General features: G+C 42.7%; 1 protein-coding gene across 14 annotated transcripts in view; it reads left to right on the top strand.

Annotated features, from left to right (window-relative positions):
• The window catches only part of KATNBL1 (katanin regulatory subunit B1 like 1), a 69552-nt gene that overhangs the window by 6990 nt on the left and 45292 nt on the right, over positions 1-17270 (top strand). For 3 of the 14 annotated variants that reach the window (XM_055098147.2, XM_055098156.1, XM_055098158.2), the window contains exon 2: positions 5102-5173. The exons of 6 other annotated variants lie outside the window; for them this stretch is intronic. The gene's annotated coding sequence lies outside the window, so the exon portion shown is untranslated. Of the gene's footprint in view, positions 1-3589; positions 3834-5101; positions 5174-14101; positions 14396-17270 lie in introns of all 14 variants that reach the window. 5 more of the 14 variants (XM_055098151.2, XM_055098155.1, XM_063596527.1 and 2 more) reach the window with 2 other exon arrangements.

Below are 17270 nucleotides of genomic sequence, written 5' to 3'. Positions count from 1 at the left end.
TTAAGGGTTCTATTTTTAATATGTTAAGTTCAAGAATAGATGACTATTGGATATCCATGTGGAGTTGGCTAGTAGGCAGTTGGAGATTTGAATCCAGAGTTTAGGTGAAACAGTATGATGAGAGATTTTATTTATTTATTTATTTATTTATTTATTGAGACAGAGCCTTGCTGTCGCCCAGGCTGGAGTGCAATGGCGCGATCTTGGCTTACTGCAACCTCCGCCTCCCGGGCTCAAGCAATTCTTCTGCTTCAGCCTCCCCAGTGGCTGGGATTACAGGTGCCTGCCACCATGCCCAGCTAATTTTTGTATTTTTAGTAGAGATGGGTTTTCACCATGTTAGCCAGGCTGGTCTCGATCTCCGGACCTCAGGCGATCCGCCCACCTAGGCCTCCCAAAGTGCTGAGATTACAGGTGTGAACCACCGCGCCTGGCCGAGATTTTATTCTTAAATGAAAGTTAATATGTTAATTTTTGTTATAGTTAAGTCTTGGACACAGGAGTCATATTTTCTTGAGCCTGCAAGTGATTCTTCTGTTGGAGAAGAAAGTGTTCCCTGAGAGAGGAGGCATTTTCAAACCTTAATATACGTTCTGATTTCAGCCTAGGAGATATGGTGGTGCCCAACCACTGTAACTGTTGGGGATGTAATATAATCCTCACAAGTTTTGGAACATAAGAAAGGTTTAAGAACCATTGTTATAAAAAGATTTTGAATGTCTCTAGCATCATTTTTGGGAATTATTAAAGGATGATCTACCCTTTTTTCCAAGGCTTAGGGTATACTTAACCCTGTTGACTTCTGGTACTGTAGAAATTAGGCACAAGTGTCGTAGGGTGGTGACATTAGTCCAAATAATGAAGATAGAGTTTTTGAATTAATTTATATTAGCTCATCGTTTTGAGAGTTGAATACTACTTTATTGGTATATCCTCTCATATGTAGAGAGTCTATCGGTTTTGAAAGTATCAGAAATACCTTTAGTAGGCAAACAAGGGTCAAAAATGATCCTTAAAGTGACAATGTTTTATGTATGTATACATTCATCCCTCATTATCTATGGGCGATTGGTTCCAGGACCTCCCAATGATATCACAATCCGAGGATGCTCAAATCCCTGATATAAAGTGGTGTAGTATTTCCACATAACCTTTGCACATCCTCCCATACACCTTAAATAATTTCTAAATTATTTGTAATATCTAGTACAAAGTAAATGCTATGTAAATAGTTGTTATACTGTATTATTGGGGGAATAGTGATGAGAAAAATAAGTCTACATATTCAGTAGAGATGTATTTTTTTTCTAAATAGTTTTGATTGGGAATTGATTGAATCCACAGATGCTGAACCCATGGATACAGAGGGCCAGTTGTATATATATTTTCCATTTCTGAGTCCAAGAAGACAATTAAAACAGAATCAAGTATTTTTTCCTCCCTGTTGAATATTTCCAGAAAATACTGGGTTATTCTAACAGGGAAAGTAAATTGGAATTTGGTGAATTCACCAAAACATGCTAGAATAATCATAACCATCTACTTCTAGGCGTAAGAAGTCCTAAGTCTTCCCAAAGATTCAGGTGTTTATATAGCCATTTAAGAAAATATGTATATAATACTCTTAATACATTATAATTAAGTTAAAACATACTTGCACATTATACAAAATTCAAAAGGCCCAAAAGGGAAAAGTCTTCTCCCTTCACCCCCTAGCCACATATATCCTCTCACTAGAAGTGACCTTTATCCCCAGTTTCTCTCATATCCTTCGAAAGATATTTAGTGAATATACAAGTAGTCCCTCACAGACACACACTTTTTAACCTAAGTGGTAACATAGTGTTTTGCTACCTTACTTTTTTCTCCCTACTTTCCAGTATAAGGCATAGTTATGTTTTTTTAAAAGCCTGTAGGTCCACAACTATGGATGGTGATAAACATCTACCTAGTTCTTTAATTTTATTTTCCCATTATTAGTCCCAGTTCCCTAATGTAGTAATTTAAGTGGACTTGATTAAAACTGAGGAAGAGGCCGGGCGTGGTGGCTCAAGCCTGTAATCCCAGCACTTTGGGAGGCCGAGGAGGGCAGATCACGAGGTCAGGAGATCGAGACCATTCTGGCCAACATGGTGAAACGCTGTCTTTACTAAAATACAAAAAATTAGCCAGGCGTGGTGGTGTGCACCTGTAATCCCAGCTACTTGGGAGGCTGAGGCAGGGGAATCGCTTGAACCTGGGAGGCAGGGGTTGCAGTGAGCTGAGATGGCGCCACTGCACTCCAGCCTGGCGACAGAGCAAGACGCTGTCTCTTTTTTTTTTTTTTTTTTTTTTTGAGACAGAGTCTCGCTCTGTCGGCGGGATCTCGGCTCACTGCAAGCTCCGCCTCCCGGGTTCACGCCATTCTCCTGCCTCAGCCTCCCGAGTAGCTGGGACTACAGGCGCCCGCCACCACGCCCGGCTAATTTTTTGTATTTTTAGTAGAGGCGGGGTTTCACTGTGTTAGCCAGGATGGTCTCGATCTCCTGACCTCATGATCCGCCCGCCTCTGCCTCCCAAAGTGCTGGGATTACAGGCGTGAGCCACCGCGCCCGGCCAACGCTGTCTCAAAAAACAAAACAAAACAAAACACAAAAAACACTGAGGAAGAGGTAGTAGGAAAGCTAATTCCCACTTGGCATCTCTTTTGTAATTTTTATTTCAGGGTATCTCAGTCATAAGAGAGTTGGAATTCAGTTTGATCCAAATTGATTGAAATGATATAGTATTGTACCCACTGAATCTCCAGACATCTGTCTTTATTTTCATACTTGATCTGCTTTCCCGAGTTTGACGTTATTTCTCAAATCAGCTTACGGTGGAAAACTGAATTAAGAGAAAGTGGTGGGCAGGGCGTGGTGGCTCACGCCTGTAATCCCAGCACTTTGGGAGGCTGAGGCAGGTGGATCAAGAGGTCAGGCGTTCGAGACCAGCCTGGCCAATATGGTGAAACCCCATCTCTACTAAAAATACAAAAAAAAAAAACAATTAGCTGGGCGTGGTGGCACGCGCCTGTAATCCCAGCTACTCAGGAGGCTGAGGCAGGAGAATCTCTTGAACGCGGGAGGCGAAGGTTGCAGTGAGCCGAGATGGCACCACTGCACTCCAGCCTGGGAGACAGAGGAAGACTCCATCTCAAAAAAAAAAGAAGAGAGAGAGAGAAAGTGGTGTGATGAATCATCATTCAGGAAATATTAAACCCTTGAGATATCAACTTTGAGTTGTTCCCAGTAGGTGAGAGGTGAAGCCAGCTGGCTTTCTGGGTCGGGTGGGGACTTGGAGAACTTTTCTGTCTAGCCAGAGGATTGTAAATGCACCAATCAGTGCTCTGTGTCTAGCTAGAGGATTGTAAATGCACCAATCAGGATTCTGTAAAAAATAGACCAATCAGCACTCTGTAAAGTGGACCAATCAGCACTCTGTAAAATGGGCCAATCAGCAGCACATGGGCGGGGTCAAATAAGGGAATAAAAGCTGGCCACCTAGCCCTAGTGGCAACCCGCTCGGGTCATCTTCCACACTGTGGAAACTTTGTTCTTTCCGTCTTCAGAATAAATCTTGCTGTTGCTCACTGTTTGGGTCCGCATCACCTTTAAGAGCTGGAACACTTGCCGCGAAGGTCCTCCAGCTTCATTCTTGAATTCGGCCAGACTACGAACCCACCGGAAGGAAGAAACTCTGGACACATCGGAAGGAACAAACTCTGGACCACGAACCCACCAGAGGGAAGAAACTCTGGACACACCATTTTTGAGAGCTGTAACAGTGCAAAGGTCCACGGCTTCATTCTTGAGGTCAGCAAGACCAAGAACTCACTGGAAGGAGCCAACTCGGGACACATGTGGAATCAGGATGACGGGACTTAGTTTTATGATTTGAATATTTAATAATGTCAGGCTCTGTTAATTTGGTAAATCTATAGTCTGTCATTTTCTGAGATGGGAGTCTTGCCCTGTCATCTAGGCTGGAGTGCAGTGGCTCAGTCTAGGCTCATTGCAACCTCCACCTCCCGGGTTCAAGAGATTCTCCTGCCTTAGTCTCCAGAGTAGCTGGGACTCGAGGCTCATGCCACCACACCAGGCTAATTTTTGTATTTTTAGTAGAGACGGGGTTTTGCCATGTTGGCCAGACTGGTCTCAAACCCCTGACCTCGTGATCCGCCCACGTCAGCCTCCCAAAGTGCTGGGATTACAGGCCTGAGCCACTGCGCCTGGCCGGTAAATCTGTTTTCTTAATAGGAATAAACCTAACAAGTATAGTAGACAATACAGGTAACCTGATGGGGTACCCTTTTGCTGGACGGTACATGAGTAGCACTGCCTGTATTTGTCTGTATTTCTCTTTGTTCTTCTTCCAGTGTTCACCTCCTCCCCAGAATCCATGTCCCGTTTAATTGCCACATTCTTTCAAAATGGTAACCTTCAATCAGATTAAATGGAATTAAATGAGTGCAAAACAAAACTAGCAAGGTCAACAGAATGTATCATTGCTGTACCTATAAAATAGTTTCTCATATTTTATAAAAAGTACAGTTTAACATTCCATTTACCTTGTTACTTTTTGACTACAAGTCTTTGCTTCCCTTGCCAGTCCCTCTTCCCAATTCTTGACCAAATATACCTAAAAAAGGAATGTCACATTTATGGAACTGTGTGATCTTTCTTTGAATCTGGTTTAACATTAAACTATGGGTTTTTTGTTGTTGTTGTTGTTGTTTGTGATAAGTTCCACCTGCTATACACTGGGTCACATGATCTGCTTAGCGCAAAGTATTTTTTTGGAACACTTTTGTATTAGTTATGGAAATAAATTTTACACATTGATTAAAATGTAGAGAAACACTCATTGAGATTACTCAGCAAGTCCTGCTGGACTAGAAGCTGTTACTTTCTGTAAAATGACTCTAAATATCTTTGCTTTAAACCACTATCTACTATTTCATAGTTTAACTCCAAGAGCAGTTTTTGTTTGTTTTCCCTAAGCTCTTAGATAAATCCTCAGGGATATCTCAGTGCTTGACATATTGTATTATAATTGCTTGTTTGTCTATTTCTCCCACTAGAAACTATGGGATGATGGTGAGAATTTCACAGCAGGAAAGATTGGGAAGTTTAAGGATCTGAACAGGAGTTAGGTAGGAAAGTATTACATGCTATAACGTAGCTGTATATACCACCAAAAATTCTACCTTAGAATGGTTTAGGTCACTGAATTTCATAATTTTACAATTATTTCATATTCCTTTACATAAGTTAAGAATTTGTATGTTGCAAGGCTTAAGAAGCTTTAATTCATCAGTTCCTATTAGCGTATCGTCCTCTTTTTGTGTCAAGAAAAGAAACTCGGCTGGGTGCGGTGGCTCACACTTATAATCCCAGCACTTTGTGTGGGAGGCCGAGGCAGCGAATGGATTACCTGAGGTCAGGAGTTTGAGACCAGCCTGGCTAACATGGTGAAACCCTGTCTCTACTAAAAATAAAAAAATTAGGTGGGTGTGGTGGCTTGTGCCTGTAATCCCAGCTACTAGGGAGGCTGAGGCAGGAGAATCTCTTGAACCTGGGAGGCAGAGGTTGCAGTAAGCCGAGATCATGCCACTGCACTCCAGCCTGGGCAACAGAGCGAGACTCCATCTCAAAAAAAATAAAATAAAATAAACCTCATTCTTTTATTTAAAATGTAATATTTTTTACTGGTAAAAATTGATAAAAATAAGCCAAAGACAATGATTCAATCTTAATCTTATAGAAAAATAAACAGAAAAAAGGAATGTAATACCACTATTTAGAAATAACCCTTATCCTTTCATTCTTTTCTCTGTGCTACATATGCACATATAGAAACATACAACAAATTTAGGAACTGATATTAAAGTTTGCTAATACCACAAATCATGTTTCTTACACCAAAGGCAACTTGCCTCATAGGTGATGTTTGTGTATAACTTGATAATAGCTAACATTTACAGAGTGATTTACAGACATTGTGGTAAGTGGATTATTTAATCCTCACAGCATTATTCTGAAAATAGGAGATTAGGTAACTTGCCTAAGATGGTACATAACTAATAAATGGTTAAAACAGGACTAAAACCCAGGTAGTCTGACTCTAGGACGTATATTTCTCTGTCACACCATACTGCCTAGTCTTTTCAGTTTAAACATGTAAGAAAAATACAACTTCACATTAAATTTTTCAAAAGCAAACTAAAACATGACATTGTTCATCGTTTGTCAGATTTTCAAAGGTAAAAACGTTGACGAGACAGAATCTTGTGTTATCGTGGATGCAAATAGTGGTTGTTCTCCACCTCTAGTAGCAGGAGTCTAAGTTGGAAAAACCTTTGTAGAGAGCAGCAGTCTATCTCTGCCACATTTGCCAAGCTTCTTAGTTCCCAATATAGTGAAGACAGCAATTGGAAATAGGAATTTAAAATATATTGTTTCCATGAAATTAATTGTAATGCTTTGGGTAGTCTGGACAAAGGCAAATGCCTGAAAAACTGTATATCAAATAAGGTGTAGGTTAGAAAGCTAAACATAAATGAAGTAAAACTGCAACAGTTTAGGATTTTGTACTGATAATGTATCAAGTTCTTGAGCCACTTTAAATAAGCCCAAACTATAAATTATAGATGATGCATCATACATTATGTTTAGATTTCTTTCTTTCTTTCTTTTTGAGATGGAGTCTGGTTCTGTTACCCAGGGTGGAGTGCAGTGGTGCAATCTCAGCTCACTGCAGCCTCTGCCTCCTGGGTTCAAGTGATTCTCCTGCATCAGCCTCCCGAGTAGCTGGGATTACAGGTGCCTGCCGCCACGCCTGGCAGGTTTTTGTATTTTTAATAGAGACTGGGTTTCGCCATGTTGGCCAGGTTGGTCTTGAACTCCTGACCTCAAGTGATCCACCCACCTTGGCCTCCTAAAGTGCTGGGATTGACAGGCATGAGGCACCGCGCCCAGTCATTTTAAAATTATTTTATTTTATTTTTGAGACAAAGTCTCACTCTGTTGCCCAGGCTGGAGTGCAGTCACGTAGTCTCGACTCACTGCAGCCTCCACCTCCCGGGTTCACGCGATTCTCCTGCCTCAGCCTCCCAAGCAGCTGGGATTACAGGCAGGCGCCACCATGCGTGGCTAATTTTTGTATTTTTAGTAGAGACGGGGTTTCACCATGTTGGCCAGGCTGGTCTTGAATTCCTGACCTCAGGTGATCCATCCCACTTGGCCTCCCAAAGTGCTGGGATTACAGGTGTGAGCCACCACGCCTGGCTGATTTTTAGATTTTAAATTGAAATGTTTAAGATACATGTGTAACATCTTTTTTTAATGAATCTTTTTATTTTATTTTTTCTCTGAAGCCAGAATGTGCTTACCCCTTTCCAGTTTTTATTATTTTGAGACACATTTTAGATAAGCATGCACACGTGGTTTAAAAAATCAGATACACATTGATTTCTCATATAGCAAGTAAGGTAAAGATTTATAAATCAAATGTTCATAAATCACAAAGTTACTTTTAGGACCCTAAATTTATTTGCATTTATTATCAATTTCCATGTCGCCATAACTATTTTGTATATTCCACAAAATAGAATTGCTTTTGAGGAATACAGTGTGGTTTGCAGAATTCCCAATACATAGTCATTTGACAGTTACAATTAAAAAAATTATTTGTGGTTTTTTTGTTTGTTTGTTTCTTGGGGTTTTTGTTTTTGTTTTTGTTTTTGTTTTTTTTGAGATGGCGTCTCTCTCTGTCGCCCAGGCTGGAGTGCAGTCATGGGATCTCGGCTCACTGCAACCTCCGCCTCCCAGGTTCAAGCAGTTCTCCTGCCTCAGCGTCCTGAGCATCTGGGATTATAGGATACAAGTGCAATTTTGCTACATTGATATATTGCATGTAGTGAAGTCAGGAGGTTCAGTACATGGATCATTAGAGCAACACGCATTTTACCCATCAAGCAAGCTTTCATCATCCACCTTTCTCCCACCCCTACCTCTCCGAGTCTCCATTCTCTATTATTCCACACTGCTTTCATATGTACACATTACTATAAGTGAGGACATGCAGTATTTGTCTTTGTGTCTGAGTTGTTTTACTTGAGATAATGGCCTCCAGTTCCATCTGTGTTGCTACAAAAGACATTATTTCATTCTTTTTTAAGGCTGAATAGTATTCCATATTGTATATGTACCACATTTTCTTTATCCAGTCCTCTGTTGATAAGACACAGGTTGATTCCATATCTTTCCTATTTAAATTGTGCTGCAATAAACATATGAGTGCAGGTGTCTTTTGGATATAATGATTTATTTTCCTTTGGATAGATACCCAGTAGTGGGATTGCTGGATCATATAGTGGTTCCGTTTTTAGTTCTCTGAGAAATCTCTGTGCTGTTTGTACTAATTTACATTCCCACAAATAGTATATGAGTTCGTTTTCTCCACACCCTTGTTATCTGTTACTTTTTGTCTTTTTAATAATAGCCATTCTGATTGGTGTAAGATGATATTTCATTGTAGTTGTAATTTGCATTTCTGTGATTAGTGATATTGAACATTTGTTCACATGCTTCTTGGCCATTTGTCTTCTTTTGAATAATGTCTATTTGTGTTCTTACCCTGTTTTTTAATGGGATTATTTGGGGGTTTTTGTTCAGTTGTCTGATTGTCTGAGATCCTTATAAATTCTGGATATCGGTCCACTGTCAGATATATAGTTTGTAGATACTGTCTGTTCACTTTGTTGATTCTTTGGTTATGCAGAGGCTCTCCCTTCCCAACCCCGCCTCCACACGGTCCTGCTCTGTTGTCTAGGCTGGAGTGCAGTGGCACAATCTCAGCTTAACTGCAGCCTCCACCTCCCAGGCTCAAGCTGTCCTCCCACCTCAGCCTCCCAAGTAGCTGGAACTACAGGCGCGTGCCACCATGCTCACGTAATTTTTAAAGTTTTTTTTTTTATTTTTTATAAAGACAGGGTCTCAGTATGTTGCCCAGGCTGGCCTCAAACTCCTGGGCTCAAGTGCTACTCCCGCCTTGGCCTTTCAAAGTGCTAGAATTACAGGTATGACCCACTGCACCTGGCCCTAAATCATATTTTCAAAAAAAAATCTTTTAATATGTAGGAAAATATAATATTAATGACAAAATGCAGCATATAAAACTAAACTGCAGGCTGGGTGCAGTGGCTCACGCCTGTAATCCCACCACTTTGTGAGCCCGAGGCAGGTGGATCATGAGGACAGGAGTTCGAGACCAGCCTGGCCAATATGGAGAAACCCTGTCTCTACTAAAAATACAAAAATAAGCCAGGCATGGTGGCGTGCACCTGTAGTCCCAGCTACTCGGGAGGCCAAGGCAGAAGAATCGCTTGAAGCCAGGAGGCGGACGTTGTGGTGAGCCGAGATCGTGCCACTGCATTCCAGTCTGGGCAACAGAGCAAGACTCCATCTCAAAAAAATAAAAAACAACAAAGAAAAACTAAACTGCATGGGAGAAAAAGTGGTTGAATTACTGGTGATTTTGCTGGTGATTTTTTTTTTTTTTTTTTTTTGACACAGGGCCTTTCTTTGTCACCCACGCTGGAGTACAGTGGTGCAATTTTGGCTCACTGCAGCCTCAACCTCCTGGGCTCAAGCGACCCTCCTGCCTCAGCGTCCTGAGTAGCTGGGACTACAGGTGTGCACCACTATGCCCGGCTAATTTTTGTATGTTTTGTAGAGACAGGGTTTCACCACGTTGCCCAGGCAGGTCTCAAACTCCTGGGCTCAAGCGACCCAACTGCCTTTGTCTCCCAAATTGCTAGGATTACAGGAATGGGTTATCATGCCCAGCCTACTGGTGATATTTTAATTAATTTATTTATTTTTTGAGACAAGAGTCTTGCTCTGTTTCCCAGGCTGGAGTGCAGTGGCGCCATCTCTGTTGACTGCAACCTCCGCATCCCAGGTTCAGGCGATTCTTGTGTCTCAGTCTCCTGAATAGCTGAGATTACAGACGTATGGCACCACGCCTGCCTAATTTTTGTATTTTTAGTAGAGATGGGATTTTGCCATATTGGCCAGGCTGGTTTCAAACTCCTGGCCTCAAGTGATATGCCTGCCTCAGCCTCCCAAAGTGCTGGGATTACAGGCATGATCCACTGCATCTGGCCTTAAGTTATTTTATTTATTTTTTTTTTTGAGACGGAGTCTCGCTCTGTCGCCCAGGCTGGAGTGCAGTGGCGCGATCTCGGTTCACTGCAAGCTCCGCCTCCAGGGTTCACGCCATTCTCCTGCCTCAGCCTCCCGAGTAGCTGGGACTACAGGCGCCCGCCACCACGCCCGGCTAATTTTTTGTATTTTTAGTAGAGGCGGGGTTTCACTGTGTTAGCCAGGATGGTCTCGATCTCCTGACCTCATGATCCGCCCGCCTCTGCCTCCCAAAGTGCTGGGATTACAGGCGTGAGCCACCGCGCCCGGCAAGCCTTAAGTTATTTTTAAAGTAATACTTATGAGATGCAAAATTTGGTATAAAGAGGACATAAAGTAAAAACGTTTAATACTGTTGATCCCCAGCTCCCAGGTTTACCTTTGTGGAAGCATTCAGTGATTGCTGGGGGATATTCTAAAAGGAGAGAGATTATTTTTTCCGTATTTATTCCTGATTTTTTCTTCTTCTATGCATCCTTCTCCCTATACCCAAATCCAGGAGTATGGAGTGGGAAGGAGGGACAGCACGTAGTCTTTCTACACACGTCTGTTTTTGTTTCTGTCTCTTCTCCCTCCCCGGACTTTCACATTACTTACTGAAACAAAGTCGATTTCATATACAGTCATTGAAGAGAACACCACCCTCTAGGCCTAAAAGCAAGAGACATGCCATTTTCTCTGTATCATTGCAGAACATTGCCGTAAATGTGTATGTCTCCCATGAATTGGCTTTGTTCACTGAAATAGTCTGGTATCCTATTTCTTGTAACTTACAGGAATTGTTTTTGTGTTTTTTTTTGAGATGGAGTCTCACTCTGTCGCCCAGGCTTGAGTGCAGTGGCACCATCTCTGCTCACTGCAACCTCTGCCTCCTGGGTTCAAGCAATTCTCCTGCTTCAGCCTCCTGAGTAGCAGGGATTACAGGCACGTGCCACCACACCTGTCTCATTTGTTGTACTTTTAGTAGAGACAGGGTTTCACCATGTTAGCTGGGATGGTCTCGATCTCCTGACCTGGTGATCCACCTGCCTCGGCCTCCAAAAGTGCTGGGATTACAGGCTTGAGCCACTGTGCCTGACTGAATTTTTAATCATATAAAAAAGCAGAGAGGATAGTATAATAAACTTTACAATTACCCAGCTTCAGCAATTATCAACATATCTTACTTCATTGATACTCCCTATTCTGTGCAAATCCTAAATGTAATCTCATTTTATCTGTAGGATGGATTTTTTTTTTTTTTTTTTTTTGAGATGGAGTCTCACTGTGTGCTCTGTGGCCCAGGCTGGAGTGCAGTGGTGCAATCTCGGTTCACTGCAAGCTCTGCTTCCCAGGTTCACTCCATTCTCCTGCCTCAGCCTCTCAAGTAGCTGGGACTACAGGCACCCGCCACCACGCCCAGCTAATTTTTTGTGTTTTTAATAGAAACTGGGTTTCACCGTGTTAGCCAGGATGGTCTTGATCTCCTGACCTCGTGATCCGCCCACCTCAGCCTCCCAAAGTGTTCAGATTACAGGCGTGAGCCACTGCGCCCAGCCAGGATGGATTTCTAAAAGACTCTCAACAACAACAATAAAAAAACACATAACCACACTACCATTCAACTAAAAATAATTAACAATGATTAATAATAATTCTTCTATCTCATACACGGCTGATCAGAATGTAAAATAGTATAATCACTGTAAAAACAGTTGGGCAATTTTCTTTAAAAGTTTAACATACACCTACCATAAAACCCAGCCATTTCACTTCTGGGTATTTACCCATGAGAAATGAAAGCATATGTTCATACAAGTGTACATGACTTACAGTAATTTTACTAATAATAGTGAAAAATGGAAACAACCCAAATGTCCATCAGTAGGTGAATAAACAAATTGTGGTATAGCCACCTAATAGACTGTTATGTTAACAGTCTGTTAACAATAAAAAGGAATAGACCATTGATACATGCATGCAACAGCATGGATGATTCTCAAACTAGTTATGCTAAGTGAAAGAAGCCCTACCAAATATATATATATATATATATATGGTCTATGATTTATATGAAATTCTTGAAAAGGCAAACTATAGTGACAGAAATACATTCAAGTGGTTGGGGAGGATATATATTTTAAGTTTTGTTTTTTTTAAACTAGGATCTAAGCAACATCCAAACATTGCATTTAGTTGATATAGTCCTGAAGTGTCTTTTAATATGTAGCCTCATCCTCTTATTTTATTTTCTTGCGAAGCGTTTTTTGAGAACACTGAGTCATCTATCCCAAAGAAAGTTTTCTGGATTTTTCTAATTGCATCCTCATGGTCGCATTAACAGGTTCCTGTGTCTTCTGTATTTCCATTAAACTGGTAGTTGGTAACAGGCAGTTGAAGCTTGATTATGTTCAGGTTTGATTTTTTTTGGCAAGAATATTTATTAGTAGTGTTGTTAATATTTCCTGTTGTATCATATCAGGATTCATATAATGTCTGGTTGTCTCTTTTTTTGATGCTAAAATTGATTAGTGTCTTAGATGTTGTCAACCTGATTTATCCATTGTAAAGTTTCCCATTACCTTCTTTAACGGTTTTTGCTTTCTATTGATGCTCAAATTGAGGAACCATATCTGGAGAAGGACTGGAAATTCGGAAATGTGGAAAGCTCTGGATTCTGAATTTTGAGTATACAAGAGTTTTACTGTGGTTGCTTAACTAGACAGCTTTCCTTTACTTCATGTTTATAATTTCCTGTTTGTCTTCAGGACCACTGTGTCTACTGTGCCCCAAGGTGTATTCTGGGATGCTTCATTGCCTCTTAAATTAGATGAACTGCTTCTGTGTTTTTAGTAACCTGTTTGGTAATCTATTCCTCTTTTATAGCACTCATTATTCATATTCATTGGCTTCCTTGTTATTCGTCCCCACTAGATTGTAAGCTTCTTAGAAATAAGAATGTACTTCCAGGCCGGGTGCAGTGGCTCACGCCTGTAATCCCAGCACTTTGGGAGGCCGAGGCTGGGGGATCACGAGGTCAGGAGATCGAGACCATCCTGGCTAACATGGTGAAACCCTTTCTCTACTAAAAATACAAAAAATTAGCCAGGTGTGGTGGCGGGCGCCTGTAGTCCCAGCTACTCAGGAGGCTGAGGCAGAAGAATGGCATGAACCCGGGAGGCGGAGCTTGCAGTGAGCCGAGATCATGCCACTGCACTCCAGCCTGGGAGACAGAGCAAGACTGTCTCAAAAAAAAAAAAAAAAAAAAAAAGAATGTACTTCTTATTCATCTCTTGACACATAGTAGTGCTGAATCAGTACATGCTGGATTGAATACATACACTTCCTTTTAATTGTTTAAGAAATGAACCCTAAAATAGCAGTACTGAAACATACAAAGGTAACATTTGATTTTCTCTTTTGAACAGAATTTGTGTGTAATATTAATAAGAGATAATAAAATATTTTTGTTTACTTTTTGAGTAAACTGCAGGGAACAAAGGAGAGGGAAGAGACAGATTTAGTTAGCTTTGTGCCGTCTTTATTAAGTCTTTTTGTTTAGGAAACTGTCTCCTCTCTATCAAAGAGTAAACATTTTTGTTTTATCATTTTGGTTAAATGAATGACTATTTTATAGTGACCTATGATCATATTTTGTGATATCAAGTTTTTAAACCTTTGATATTTGACAAACTTTCCGAAAGCAAAATTGCAAGTTCTAAGTTCAGTCTTTTTGCCTCAAACTTTTTTGGATATTGGGTTCCCTGAAGTCCAAGAGAGACTTATTAGGCTTATTTGATGTTAGATTTATACAAGGAGGCATTATCAAATGCGAGGTGGTGTTTAACTTTCTTTGGATTATACTTACATAGATGTGGTATTAATATGTGTTCCAGGGCCGGGTGCAGTGGCTCACGCCTGTAATCCCAGCACTTTGGGAGGCCGAGGCGGGCGGATCACCTGAGGTTGGGACTTCGAGACCAGCCTGGCCAGCATGGCAAAACCCCATCTCTACTAAAAATACCAAATTAGCTGGGCGTGGTGGCGCATGCCTGTAATCCCACCGGAGGCAGAGGCAGGAAAATCACTTGAACCCGGGAGGCAGAGGTTGTGGTGAGCCGAGATCACACCACTGCACTCCAGCCTGGCGACAGAGCGAGACTCTGTCTCAAAAAAAAAATGTGTTCCAGGTTGTATGAAATTCCTAAAATTCTGATGTCTTGATTATTATTAATATGTCAGTAATGACGTCTGTGTTACATTTTTGTATGCCACAAAAGTAACCAAATGTCCTTGTCAATTGTGTCTGTCCTGAGATTTTTGTCATTAATTGTTTTGCTTTGATTCTTTCCAAAAAGCAGCTGACAGTCAGTTATAATGCTGGGCTTACTTCTTTGGGGAGTTCATGAAAAGGACTCTTGAATGCAGGCCTCTGATAACTTTGGAAATTGTGCCATGAGACTAGAGAGAAAACTTCCAGGACTAACCAAAAGGCTGATGCGTTCATAAAAATTACTAACCCAATATGAAGCAAAGCAGGAGCTGATTGCATGGACAGAACTAATGGAGAACTGAAATAATTTTGTACGGCTTTTTGTTTGAAACACTGCTACTTTTTTGTTTTGTTTTTCAGAGTCTGGAAAACTTTTTTTCTTCCCCCTTTTTGAGACAGAATCTCGCTCTGTTGCCCAACCTGGAGTACAGTGGCACAATCTTGACTCACTGCAACCTCCACCTCCCAGGTTCAAGCAATTCTCATGCCTCAACCTCCCAAGTAGCTGGGATTACAGGCATGTGCCATTATGCCTGGCTAATTTTTGTATTTTTAGTACAGACGGGTTTTCACCATGTTGGCCAGGCTGATCTCGAACTCCTGGCCTCAACTGATCTGTCCGCCTCAACCTCCCAAAGTGCTGGGATTACAGATGTGAGCCACCGCACCCAGCTCATTTGAGCTATTTATAGCCTTTAACAGCTGAGTAGAGTATACAGAATTTGAGGTGTATTTCTCTCTGCCCAGTTTCTTCAGAATTCATAAATTATTTGTGAATTTTCTTTTCTTTTTTTTTTTTTTTAAGATGGCATCTTCCTCTGTCACCCAGGCTGGAAGGCAGTGGCATGATGTTGGGTCACTGCAACCTCCACTTCCCAGGTTCAAGCGATTCTCTTGCCCCAACCTACCGAGCAGCTGGGATTACAGGCACTTGCTACCACACCTGGCTGATTTTTGTATTTTTAGTAGATACGGGGTTTCACCATGTTGGCCAGGCTGGTCTCAGACTCCTGACTTCAAGTGATCCACCTACCTTGGCCTCCCAAAGTGCTAGGATTACAAGTGTGAGCCACCGTGCCTGGCCTATTTGTGAATATTCTTAATTTGTGGCAATGTGGTTGTTTGCATAAGTTCAGTAAGAATCTGTTTTCTTTTATAATGGGACAGCGATGGAGGAACTGGTTATTTTTCCAGGACTTTGACTGAAATGGCCTTATGATAGGTTCCAACAAAACCATTTTAGGAGAGCCTATGTGGACCATGATTTTTGCTGTACTTTGTATGGGTAATCAGGCCAAGTATAGTTGGACTGAAGCTTATTTTACAGGTGGCTTGGTCCTGCTGTGATTTATCTTCGGTGGAAGTGGGGGACTGGAAAGAGAAATATTGTATTTCAGATGAAAACTATAGTATTAGATTAACCTTTGATTCCTGGGTGGCCATGTTGTTATGGGATTTCTGGGGTGTCGATTTTTCTGGCCAGAACCTCTGTGGCTGCAGTGCCTTTGCCCAAGTTCTTGTCCTGTGTCCAGGAAGAATGAGGTACACAGACAAGTGAAGGGTGAAGAAGAATTTTATTTAGTGTTAGAACAGCTCAGAGGAGTGGGTAGCTCCTCTCTGTAGGCAGGTCGTCCAGTTGAGTGTTCAGCTCTTAGCAGAGAAGAGGCCCTGGAGAGAGTGGCTCCTCTCTGCAGTTAAGTCATTCTGATATCTCTGCAGGTCTCTGAAGCGCTCAGCAGATAGGGCAGCTTCTCTCTTCTGCCTGGTCGTCTGCAGCATTCAGCGGAGCGGGTACTCCTCTCTGCAGCTGGTGGTCCCATCTTCTCCAGCTATCAGCAGAGAGGATACTCCACTTTGCAGCTGATCGTCCTCTTCTGTCATCTCTCTGCCATCTTTGTCCTCTGGCATCCTCCACCCTGCTGTGGCTGAGCCCAGGGCTTTTGTGGACCTCAGAGGGGAGGAAGTGCATGCAAATTGATCCATGGGCTGTCATGGGTGGGCCCGGAAGAGGCACCACGAGTCCCCATTCTTGTCCTTAGGACTGGCAGCCCAGCCCCCTTCCTTCAGGTCCTCCCTGGCCTGAGGGTGGGGCCTTACTGGGGACCCTGCCCCCTTCCATCCAGGACTCTTGTCTGTCTCCCGCTGCCATTCATGGCCCTGGGGCTTGGCCCCAACCCTGCTCTCAGATCAGAGCAGGTGCTGGGAGCAGAGACAGGCCAGGCAGTGGGAGCAGACACCCCTGAGCCTGCAGGGACAGTGGGGAGGGGGATCCTTCCTGGGGCGCCCAAGGGTGTAGACTGCAGAGACGCCCTGGTCCTGTGCCTGGGAGGGCAGCCACAGCTGCACAGGGGAGCTCCCACCCCACCAATTTGGAAGAGGCAGGGCTCCCGCCTGTCCCCACCTCCTGCCTGCTTCCTGGAGAAGGAGGCCCAGGTCTGCAGCCATAGCCGCGGTGGCTGCAGCTGCACCCTGGAAGGCAGATCCTGCCTGTTCCTGGCTCCCCAAAGAGCACAGGGAGGCTGGGATCCACAGCTGCAGTTTGGGTGGCTGTAGCCCACCTGGGCAGGGCTCCTGCTTGCTCAGTAAAGCAGGAGACCTGGGTCTACAACTGCAGCGGCCTGGGGACCTCCTGTCCCAACTCAGAAGGGGCGGGGCTCCCACTGGCTTCATGGAATGTGCAGACCCAACTGGTCTTCCCTGCTGCAACTGGCATGATGGTGGCAGCCACTGTCATCAGTGTGGTCACTCGTGGTATCTAGTTGCCCACAATGCCCCTCCTCAGCATGAAGCAG

The sequence above is a fragment of the Pan paniscus genome, chromosome 16, assembly GCF_029289425.2.
Source record: "Pan paniscus chromosome 16, NHGRI_mPanPan1-v2.0_pri, whole genome shotgun sequence".
NCBI classification, from domain to species: Eukaryota; Metazoa; Chordata; class Mammalia; order Primates; family Hominidae; genus Pan; species Pan paniscus.
The sequence above is the reverse complement of the archived record's forward strand: the minus strand, read 5'-3'. Positions and strand labels throughout refer to the sequence as shown.